The sequence below is a fragment of the Talpa occidentalis genome, unplaced genomic scaffold (assembly GCF_014898055.3).
Source record: "Talpa occidentalis isolate TD23 unplaced genomic scaffold, MPIMG_talOcc4v2.1 talOcc4.10, whole genome shotgun sequence".
In the NCBI taxonomy this organism is placed as follows: Eukaryota; Metazoa; Chordata; class Mammalia; order Eulipotyphla; family Talpidae; genus Talpa; species Talpa occidentalis.
The window spans coordinates 32,139,069-32,150,895 of NW_023600993.1; the positions used below are offsets into that span (position 1 = coordinate 32,139,069).

At 51.0% G+C, this 11,827-nt stretch overlaps 1 long non-coding RNA gene across 1 annotated transcript; it reads right to left on the reverse strand.

Moving 5' to 3' along the window:
• Positions 1-1,617: 1,617 nt before the first annotated feature.
• On the reverse strand, positions 1,618-7,167 carry LOC129145518 (uncharacterized). Its single transcript, XR_008551215.1, has 3 exons — positions 7,132-7,167; positions 4,841-4,965; positions 1,618-1,827 (listed from the first exon to the last, which is right to left on the reverse strand). It is a non-coding gene; the product is annotated as an uncharacterized LOC129145518 (long non-coding RNA).
• Positions 7,168-11,827: the final 4,660 nt, after the last annotated feature.

Below are 11,827 nucleotides of genomic sequence, written 5' to 3' on the forward strand. Positions count from 1 at the left end.
CCAGAGTGGACTTGCGTGTACACAATCCCACTGCATTTACCAACAAATGTGGATTAAATATAAGCAAATGATGAGGACATTGGGTACAGGGAGGGAGGAGTGTTTTGCTTGATTGTCTTGTTTATTTCTAAGGTAAGCTAAGTGGCCTTGACCCAGTCAATAAGGTGACGGGTAGGGAACTTTGCACATAACTGGCCAGAGCTACAGGCCAGCAAAGTCTCAAGGCTACTGGACTGGGCACATGGCTTAGGAGAACTGTTTTCCAGCTGATAAAACTTTGGAAAACTGGTAATGCCGCGAGAGTTGGTTAATGGAACAATTGAAAGGAAGACCTGATCCCCAGCAGTTGGGAGGTGGGTTGGGGGGTGATCTCAGCACTTTACTAACTGCCTCCGTTAAGGCCAAAAGCCGGACTTAACAAGTTCACTAACTTACGTCATATCGTTTAATTCCCACAAAAACCCTGGAGTGAAGGAATTATTCTCTCATAAATATGAAGAAACCCAGGATCTGATTCAATATTTGCTCAGTTTCCATGGCACAAAAGCTCCATGGAGGAGCTGCTGGCCTCCACACCCGACACCATCCCTCTTGTCTACCAGGCCCCTCAGCTCAACCCCTTTGTTTGCAGCACTATGGTCAGGAAAGGAAATTTTTTTTTTTAAAGATTTATTTATTTATTTATTTATTTATGCTAGTACTGGGTACAGTCAGAAGTGCGGGAGGGTGAGAGAATTCACCAAAGCCAGAGCAGGGAACAGAACAGGCAGACTGACGAAGTACACTGCTGAGGGGAGCAGTGGGCGCGACAGGAGAGGTCTGTCGCGCCATGTGGGACCCTCGCCGGTGGCCGGGGATCGAACTGGTGCTGCAGAGGCTGCAGGCAACTTCGCAGCCCAGCACTCAACCACTGCGCCACCAGGGGAGGCCCAGGAAAGGAAATGTTGATGGAGGAACCAGCAATTCCAGTCGCTGGGGCTCCCCTCCTCTGAAGCCCTTGGGCTGTAAAACCAGGAAGTCACAGCAGAGCCTGTGCTGGCACAGGTGGTGGCTGAGAGGCCCAGGACGTGGTGTTGGGGCTGGGGATGACGGTTGTTGCCAAACCAGTGGGAGCCCCGGGCTCGTGAACGGTGTCAAGGTCATGTCTGTGAGGAAGTGATAGACGTGAGTTTGCACACAGAGCAAATGGTGCCCGGGAAACCCCCTGGCAAATGCGGCCACAGCAGGAGCCAATCAGATGCCAAGGAAATGAAACTGATCTCTAAAATCCCGAAACTATCAGTAATGTGGAAACCACATAGTTCTCATCCTAACCTACATACACACCTTCCTGGAGCCGGTGAAGAATGATGGGCTGCCCACGAAGATGAGTCAGCCAGCGAAAGTTTGTTTTCAAGAAAGAGATAAAATGGAAATTTTCTCAGGACGAAGGTCATATACTCATACGACTTGACCCAACCATAATGTTTTTTATTCCAACCCTTACAATTGCCCACAGATCATTGATTGAGGAAGCTACACATTTTTTCCTTATGGCTTTTTTGCAATTTCTAATTTTTATTGGCCATGTTGTATTTCAGTGTACATCAAATGTACAATTTTGTGAAACTCCAAGCATCCAGGACTTGTTCCCTTAGAACATCTTTTCTCCTAGAGTATCCAGCTGCCTACAGGATGTGCCCCAGTTAGGAAAATATGGTTCTCTTGTTGTGTGAAGAGGAATCCAAGGAATCAAAGAGTAGCCTCCGTGAAGCTACGATTTGCCTTTGTTCAGTGTGAAGAGGTGTGGGAGCACCCTCTTGTTTCTCTGCTTTAGCATCTTGCAGCCTAGGAACAGAAGAACAGAAGGCACTATTCTCCTTGTGGAACTTTCCTGTTCTTGGTGAGCATGGCAAGATGGCAGCCAAGAGCATGGGTTCTGGAGTCAGCCAGCCCCAGGTTGTGACTGTCACTTAAAACCTCAGTGACCTTGACATGCCAGAGAACCTCTCTGAGCTTTGTTTCTTTAACTATAAACCAGAAGTAAAAGTACTCGTGCCCTGGGGTATGAGAAAGTGAAAGTATATGTAAAGCTCATGCACATGATAAACTCCGTAAGTAGGAGCTGCTTATTTTTTTTGAATATTTATTGATTGATGCATGCAAGAACTTGGGTACAGGCCAAAGGTGCCAGGGGGTGAGAGGATTCACCAGAGACAGAGTGGGGAGTAGAATAGGCAGACTGATGAAATACACTGCTGAGGGGAACAGCAGGCGAGTCGGGAGAGGTCTGCTGCGCCATGTGGGTCGCCTCCCTGGCCAGGAATTGAAATTGTGCTGCAGTGGCTGCAGGTAGCTTCATAGGTTGCGTCTTAACCCCTTGCGCCACCAGGGAGGCCCCAGGAGCTACTTATGATTAATCTTGCCTGAGTCAGAATGAGCTGATGGTTTAGAATGTGATTAATGAAAGTTTAGAAAAAGATACGTCCCAGGAGCAAATGTCAATCCTGATCATGCCAGCCTGTGAAGGAAGTAATTTAACCTGTAAACTTTTGTCCCACTGGCAGAAACTGCCCTCTTGTATCGTGTTTTCATCTCATGCCCTGAAATCTTACTGTGGTGTGCTGCCCATGTCCTGATTGCATGCTTCTGGCAGCTTCTGGGAGCCTCATTATGCGACTGATTTTTCTTTGGTGCTGGGGAACCTCTTTTCCTCAAGTGATGACTCGAAGCTTTGAAAGCCCTGACAAACCTCCTAGGAACTCCCAAACTTCTTCAGAATCCACTGTGGCCACCCACTGGTGCCTGAGGACACATGGGACTGTGACATGGAAAAGGTTGGAACAAGGGACAAAGGCTGAGAGCTGGAAACTAGTCATGAACCCAGCCGGGGCCCTCAGATCAAGTCTAACTTGGCCTGGCTGCCTCTGGTGCCCAGAGTAGAAGATTTCCCCAAGGGATGTCAGTGACACTCTCTCACCAGCAGTTATTGGAAGGGGAGCTTGGAGTTTGTTGGGGCATCTTGACTGAATAGAGCAGCCATCATTCTCAGTGCCTCTGCTGCCTGGCTTGGGCCTACTGATTGATGACAGGCTGCTGAAAGCGGATGGCCACATGGTGTGAGCTGGAGAAGGTGTGGGGCCAAATAGAAAAGTTTGGAGACCCTTGCAGGCCACTCATGGCCCAGAGGCCTCTTGGCAGGCCAGTGCTCAGTCAGACACGATGGCCTCGAAACCAAAAGCTGAGTGTCAGAAATTGGCTTTGGTTTTCATTCACAGCTAATTTGGTTCCTGAGCTGAGACTCAGAGGAAGGGTTATGAGGCCACTGGGCCAGAGGTGGCCATTATTGATCACAGGCCAAAGAAGGCACAGTTCCTGCACCAGCTGGCCTGGCTCCCTGCCAGCTGCCCCTTGGCCTTTCTCCTCCTAGAAGAGAAAAGAGCAGCCAAGTTCACCAGGTATACCAGGTACCATGTACGTGGCTTTGCTACTGCTCTCGGATCCTCACATTGATGCTACCAAGTGGGAATTGTGACCCTCATTCTGTAAATAAGAAAACTGAAGCCTAGAAAAGTGTAGCTGAATCACCTGGGTCACATCACTAATAACTGTTCAAGCCTGGATTCAGTCCCATGCCTGCTTTTCTGCTCCAGCAACAACCCGCCTTCCTGGGAGGAAGAAGTGGGGTGTCTGAAGAGGAAACACAGCTTGTTCTTGGTTTTTCTGTCTAGGGAATTCTAAACTGGAACTGTGGCATGCTGTGACCCCACAGACTGTCCTTCCTTTAGAAGAGGATTGGGCTTTTGTACCCTAAATCTATCTTTGACTGTGGGCCAGTTTGTAGGGAGTATAGGTAAGAAAGCCTTGCCACTGGGGATGAAGGAACTCCCAATGGCGTATGGGAAGTTTCCAGAGAACAGCACTGCTGGGCCATCCGCCTCCAATATGCACAGCAGCTGGGGACAGGCAGGCCACCCTGCCAGGAGGATGTGGGCGGAGCCCCCAGCGACCACCACAATGAGAAAAGATGATCGTCCAAACTTGAGAAGCAGTCTGAGTGAGGAAAGGCTCTGAATAGAAGCCGGGGACCCAAGAGAAGTGGCGGGATGGATCTGAAGGAGCCACACTCCCTCTGCCTGCCTTTGTGCCCCTGGGCTGCAGCGGGGGCGGCGCCCCTGGAGTCCAAGCAGCAGTGAGACCAAACTTGAAGATGCCAGCAATCCCTTCAGGCCCAAAGAGGCCGTGACTCGCTGGAAACCATGGCAGTAAGTGAAGGGTCTCGACCCCCATCTTTGCTGATTCCACTCAGTGCCGCACCCCCTACTTTGTAGGAAAAGCTGGTAGTCTTCCAGGCAAAGTGAGCTTAGGAGGCAGTTTCCTTAAATGTGAGCCCTGCTGCACTCTAGGCCAAGGAAAGGCACAGGGGCAGACAAAAGAAGAGTATTCTCCCCTTTCTCCCTGGGAGAAGAGTAAGCAGAGAATAGCTGTTCATGGGCCAGCTTTCTCTCCATGCTGAGAGTGGGCGGCAAAGGCTCTCATCCAAACTGATGAGTTTGGAGATTGGAATCTGGGGTGACCAACAATGAGAAAGTGGGGAATCTCTCCCAGGGTGGGTGAGTGGGTGGATGGGGACAGTACTGGCAGGGCTGCCTAGAGCAGACCAGGGAAGGCCAGACCTGTGGGCAGAGGCTTCAGAACCTAGAATGGGGCCAAGGATTGTCCAGAAGGATTGACCTCACTCCAGGCCTCTATCCCATCTGCCCACATGAGGGAGGGGCGCAGGGATAATGAGGCCCTGAGGGAGAGGCGGTGGCCGGGCCTGCTGGAGTCCAGGACCTGGAACCCGGCACCCATGACTCACCTCTTGAGCCTCAAGCCCTGAGTTTGAATTTCCATTCTTGTCTGGCATCTGGAAGGGCATGCGTGTCCCAGACACAGTGTGTAGCGGCCCTGGTCTGTGATTCCCATCGCCAGCAACAATTGTTTCTAGAATTTATTGAGGAATAGTTATGTGCCGGGCCCTGTTCTGAGTGCTTTGCCACCTGAGGAACTGGGTTCAAACCACACACAAGATAGCAGAGCTGTGGCCCCACCCTGCCCCATTGCTTCCCAAGGGTACCAGCTTCGTACCTCCTGGATTTTCCAAGACAGCCTGATATCTATATTTCTCTCCAATAGTAGCCAAAGTACCCTAGACCTGCCAAGTTCACACTTCTTGGTCTGTGCTGGGAAGGCAGCTTGCTATGGGTGCCTGCCTGGGTGGGCACTCCTGGTGTTCTGAGGCACCCAGTTCAGACACCACAATATCTCTGAGCTTGGAACTGGCCACTCCCAAGGAGCCATCACCTCTGGTGGAGAGACAGAGCCTCCTTTGGGCCCTAGCAGTGAACCTAGACCTCCGTGCTGTGCTGCTATGGCAGAGAGACCCAGCCCAGGTCCGCAGTCACCTCACAGCAGTGTCTTCCCCAAAAGACCCTTTCCACATACAACAGAAGAACCTGCTATGCGGTTACCTAGGGGTACATGTCCCTGGCCCCACCCAAAGGAGAGCTCAGCAGCCTCACCAGCCACATCCTCATAAGCTGCCCTTTGAGCCAGGAAAGGGGTTCCCCTTCCTCAGCCCCTGCGAGGGGTGGAGGTTATGGAGAGTGTATGATCAGCCCTGTGGGGTCCACAGCAAGGCAGGGTCACCCAAAGAGTCATGTCACTTACAGGGTTTGGTGTGTCATTTATCAGGGAAAAGGTATGTCCCTACACTAGACACAGGGCCGGGGTGGGCCAGAGGGGCACTCGTTGTAGAGTGCCGGCACAAGGGCAGCAAGGCGTACAGGGACTGGGAGAAACAGCTGAGAAGAGGGAACCTGGGCCTAGTGTCCCTGGCCAAGCTCCATTGCAGTATCAATGACTTCCAGCTGTCAGCTAACTTCAGACTCTGCAGGAAATATCTTAGTTTTCTATTAGTATTTTAATTAACTGCTACTATGGGCCTGGTATTTTTGTCATCTCCTCCCCTCCCCCAAATTCATTTCTTGAAACCCTAACCCTTCATGTACTGATATTAGGAGGTGGTGCTGTGGGAGGTCATTAAGATTAGATGAGGTCATGAGGGCGGAGCCCCCATGGATGGCATTAGAGTCACAAGAGAGCTGTACCCTCTCTTTGTTCTTGGCCATGTGAGGACACAGCAGAGGTCAGCAGGCTGCAACCTAGAAGAGCTCAGCAGACTTCAGGAGCTCAGCCTCCCTGGCACCCTGATCTCAAACTTCATCCTCCAGAACTGTGAGAAATAAATTTCTGTTGTTTATAAGCCTTTGATACTCGGCATGGCAGCCTGAACCAAGCAAACTATTAACATCTTAGTCATCAGCAAATACCTCAGGGGCTGTGAATGTAGTAGACCTCTAGGTTGTCAGCTGCTCAGGTATAAGCTGATAATAAGCTTTCAGTTATTACAGGCAGTACTTCAATGGTGTTCTAATGCCTTCATGGTCTACTAATGCCTGCCTAGCAATCATCATTAGCAATAAAAAATATTATAGGCTGACATAATGTAGTTATAATAAGCAAACCCCTAAACTTCAGTGATCACACACAGCAAATACTATTTCTCGTTCCCATAATCAAATCCTTTGGAGCAAGGAGCAGGGTTCCATTCTGTTCCAACGTAATGGAGAGACCGAGGTTGATGGACCCTCCACCATCTTCAACCCTTGGTTTTCAAGGTTGCCCAGGACATGGATATCTAGCACATAGAGAAGGAGAGAGAGATAGAATTTCATCTGGAGATTTTTATGGGCCGGGTATGGAAGTAGCAGACATTGTATCTGCCCACTTTCTCCTGTGCAGAATTCAGTCACAGGGTGGGGGGCAGAGGTGCACTGGGAAATGTCATCTGGACTGGGCACCCACTTCCAACAAACAACATGAGAGAAGGAAACCCCGATCTTCTGTGAGCAGCCAGCTGCCTCTGCCACCTGAACAACCTTCGAAACCAATCTCTTGCCCGTCGCTGGGCGTCTTAGTTACTTTTCAGATCACAATCGTCTGCTAATACCTGGGTACAAACATCTCCAAGTGACACCGTTTACTTTCTACATCTGTGAAAACTGCTAATCGTGGCTCTCTGCGGTCACAGACCCCTGCCCCACCTACCTGGGCAGCCAGCACCCTCCCTGACCTCTGTACTAGACTCCAGGCCTCACTGCAGGGCCATGTGTGAAGTCACAGACCTCCTTTGTGTCATTTTTATAAATGACTAACTTTTACTCCAAGGGTGTGTTTATTGGCCCCCAATCCGCCCCACTCTCCTTCTCCTGTTGGTCTACAGAGAAGGTTTGAAGGATTTGTTGGTTTGGAGGGTGTGGGATGAAAGGTAAAAAATACAGGCTTCCCAGATGCCCTGCAGGAAATCTGGGAAATTCTTTAGATTCCTGCTTCTAAAGGGTCATGGGCTGCTCTTTCAGGGTGGAAATGTGACACATTCCTGAATGCTTCCCTGTGTTTTGGACCTGGAGATTTACACCTCACTCCCACCCTGTCCTGACCTGCACACAAACACCACTCACACCACACAACATACACCCAACAAACCCACCCCCTACCACTCACACACACCCACATGCACACCTACATATACACACACCACACAGACCTATGTCACACACCCATGTATCACACCCCCCTGCTTTCGGCGGGTACCTCATCATTCTTGCCTGACAGAGGACAAGCTTCACTGTCACATCACTGCAGGAGATGGGATGGGTGGAGGTTAGTCCTGAAGATTAATCAAAATTACAGCTATCAGGGAAGTGCCTGAGCTGGGGCCCAGCTAGATGGTTATAGAGGAAGCCCCCAATCCTCACCCGTGCTGAGATGGGGCACCATCATCTGAAGTGTCCCGTCCTCTGACAGCACCCACCTGTGGTAGGAGTCCTGTGTACTCTTAATAAAAGCACAGAAATGATTATCCAAACACACACAGAGAAGAAGGGAAAAAAGGTTTATTTACAAGGGGAATGCAAAGAGGGAGGGGAGAGAGAGAGAGAGAGAGAGAGAGAGAGAGAGAGAGAGATTAACTGGCAGACATGTCCTACCAGCAACACCATCTGAATGAGACACAGGACACAAGTGGAAGCCAGAAGAGAGAGCAAGAGCACACGTGTTCAGTTTTACTGCTTGGTGGCCCCTGTTCCCAGCAGCCCCCTGTCAGGAAGTTGGGTTCATGGAATGCTGGGAGGTATAATCCTCAGCACCTGGGGTCTCCCCATTGTGGAGATGGGGGTAGAGTCTGTAAAGATGTCAAGGAGTGGAGTTGATTCAGGATGTCATTCTTTTTTTTTTTTTTTTTTTTTTAAATTATTTTTTTTTTAATAGAGGCATGTTTTATTTATTTATTTGTTTGTTTTGTTTACACATGCACTGGGTACAGTCAGAAGCGCGGGAGGGTGAGAGAATTCACCAGAGCCAAAGCGGGGAGCAGAGCAGGCAGAAGGACTGAAATACACTGCTGAGGGGAGCAGCGGGCGGCAGGAGAGGTCTGCACGCCATGTGGGACCCTCCTCTGGTGGCCGGGGAGCAGCCAGGGATCGAACCAGCGCCGCAGAGGCCGCAGGCAGCCTCGCAACCCAGAGCTCAACCGCTGCGCCATCGGGGAGGCCGCAGGATGTCATTCTGACTTGGCGTTTGCTCCTTACTGTTCCTCTGGCAATATGATTATATGCTTTATCCCACTTCATCCTTCCTGGCGGTGCTGGTAGGAGGCTAGCAAGCAGGGAACCCACTACACAATAAGCAAACTGAGGCTTAGAGCATGGGGTAACCTGCCTGAGGTCGCCAGCTAGTGTCTGGAGGTGGACTCTGTTAGGTTCTGTCTTCCAGGTGCTGTTGGTTTATGAGAACAGTCTAGCTGTGTTTTCTGAATCTGATTCCTCGAATGTTCACTCTGTCATAAGGTCTGTAATACCAAAACTAAAACCAAAAAAAAAAAAAAAAGCTAGCTGTGACCTACCCAGCAGGGCCTTAGGCCCCGCCTCCGCGTGATCACACCCATTCCGGATGGGGGGTGGTGACCAGGCTGGGCCAAGTGGAAAGTTCACAGTGTAATGTAAATGCAGAGCACACAGTCGCTCCTTTTCCCTCTCTCTCCTGGCCTCCCAGCCTGCCCAGGAAAAGGCCACTCCTGAGACAGGGCCATGTGGGACAGAGGGGTCACCTGAGAGTTGAGGACGGGGTCACACACTTGACCTTGATTTTCATGGACTTCCTGAAGCCCTCTCTTTTCCTCTGGCCTCTTGTGACTCCCCAGTAGCCACACGTGAGGCAGGTGTTCCCAAGGATGAGCTGAGGCACAGTCCTGGGGTTGTGGCAAGGATGGGAGCTGCCTGGGGTGGTGACAAACCTGGGCCTACCAGAGAGTGGTCCTGAGGTCCAGGGAGAAGCAGAGGCAGGGGCTGAGGAGTCTTCTTTTCCCAGATTTCATCTCTTTATCTAGGTACTGATCTCTCCCTGAGGCCCGAGGGGGCAGTGCAAGAGCCCGGAAATGAGTCTGTGCACCTGTACCTGCACCCTTCCTCCCAGACCTGAGCAGTGCTCAAGGGCAGATAGCAGGTGCGTTCAAAGAACACACGTCACCTACAGGGCCGAGCTCACCTGCATCTGCTGCCACAGCTCCACCAGCTGCCTAAAACCCTCCTTGGCTGCACTTTGCTCTGTGCAGGGCTGGCAGGTGTACCTGGAGAGGTGTCAGACATCTCCACCTGCCCAGTGACCCCAGCCCAGCTCTCCAACTGCTCAGCTCACTCTGCTCACCGGCCTCTTTGCTGTTCCTCTGACATCAGGGCCACATCCTGCTTCACGACTTCATAGCCACTGTTCCCCTACTGAGAACACCCCTCTGAATGCTTCGCTCTCTCACTTCCTTGTGGGCTCTGCTCTCCTAAGGTCCTTCCTGTTGATCTTACAAAAAGTACCCCCAGCATTTCCTACCCCCCTGGCCAATACAATGTTTTGTATATTTATCTTGTCTTTTCATTTCCCCCGCCCCTCCGGAATATCAAAAGCAAGCTCAGGGACTTAGCAGCTTTATTTTGTTTACAGACAGCACGTTGCTAGGGTGGCCTTGAAGGGAGAGCCAGGAGGCAGATTCATTTAGCGGCAAAGCCCATAGGCTGAGGGGACCTGGTAGAAGCGTCACTGTGCACCCCTGAGCCCCACACCTGAACCCGTGTCCTGTGGAGGAGAAGAGACTCTCAGGGTCTCAGGACAGGGTGAACAGTCCCCTCCAGGGCCTGACTTGGGGTGTGACTGCTGAAGTGGGCCAGCCGGAGTGGCAAGGTTTCTGTGGGGAAGTGCCCTTTTCTTCCCTGGGTGGGAGGCAGAAAACTGGTGATGGGGGAGGCCCCTGGTCTACACCTCCTTGCAGGTCCTCGCAAAGACCATGGGACCCTTGGGCTGCAGATACCCTTGGGGTCGGTCCTCTAGTCCAGGATGTTCAATTGCCTCCTAGCCCCTCCCTCAGGGAACCTGCCCGCCTCAGGAGAAACCAGGTACCTTTGGGTATGGGAGTGCAGCTTGCACTCTTTGCAAAGTGCATCTCTTTGCAAGAGTTATGAGGCGTGGGGAGGTGCAAGGCTCTGTAGCTGACCACTCAATCACTGGGGCCAGTGCTTGCGGTGGCCCAAAGGGTAGAAGACACGGACGTCACAACTCTTCACAAGGAAGTGATTCGGAAGAGTAGGCTTCTGAGTGTGGACAAGATTGTAGCAGTACCTCCACCACCTTACTTATGTTTTCCTTTTTGGATATGTCCAAAGCCTTTTTTTTTTTTTTAATAGAGGCATGTTTTATTTCTTTATTTATTTTATTTGTTTGTTTGTTTTTGTTTATACATGCACTGGGTAGAGTCAGAAGCGCGGGAGGGTGAGAGAATTCACCAGAGCCAGAGCGGGGAGCAGAGCAGGCAGAAGGACCGAAGTACACTGCTGAGGGGAGCAGCGGGCGGCAGGAGAGGTCTGCGCGCCATGTGGGACCCTCCTCCAGTGGCCGGGGAGCAGCCGGGGATCGAACTGGCGCCGCAGAGGCCGCTGGCAGCTTTGCAACCCAGCGCTCAACTGCCGTGCCACCGGGGAGGCCCATATGTCCAAAGTCTTTAAGTGATTCCAAGCGACATGAAATGGTTGCAGACTTTTGGGGGAAGCTTGGTGGGGCAGGACACTTTGAATTCTGATTCTGGGCCTAAGAGGATGCTATAACCTTGAGTAAGTTGTTAACACAGCAAAGATTTTGATTTCCTTAATTATATAATTGGCCCAGTGATGCCAGCTGGTGGGTAAGATGGGCATTGGGGGAGAGAAAACTGCTGAAAATAGTCTGGGTATATTTTGTAAGCTGAAAACCAATGAGACTCAATGACAGTCTGGCCATTTCTTTACTGGGAACAAAAGCATAACGATCAGATGGTTTCCTGTTCAGTCTTTCCGATAAGGCTTCACTCTGGCCCCTTGGGCTGTCAAAGAATCATTGTTGCAAATATAGTTTGTGTGTTTAAAAGTCTTGATTGTCAAGAGCTGGGCTGACCCCCAAAAGCTGGAAGCCCCACTAGGAAGGCAGTTCCTGCCAAAGGAGTAGGAGCTGCTGGAGGAAGCTCTGTGGGTTTATTTTCAGGAGGGACAGACAGCAAGCTGAGGAGCACAGTGTTGTACAGTAATCTGAGGCCCAGCAGTCCCTTGCCTTTACTTGGATATTTTCCCTGAGGCAGGAATGAAAAGGAACTGAGCTTTCTGTTTACCAGAATGCTGGGGCCAGAGCCCAGGCAGGAAGAGGAGAGGGTGGGACAGCTGTGTATTTAGAC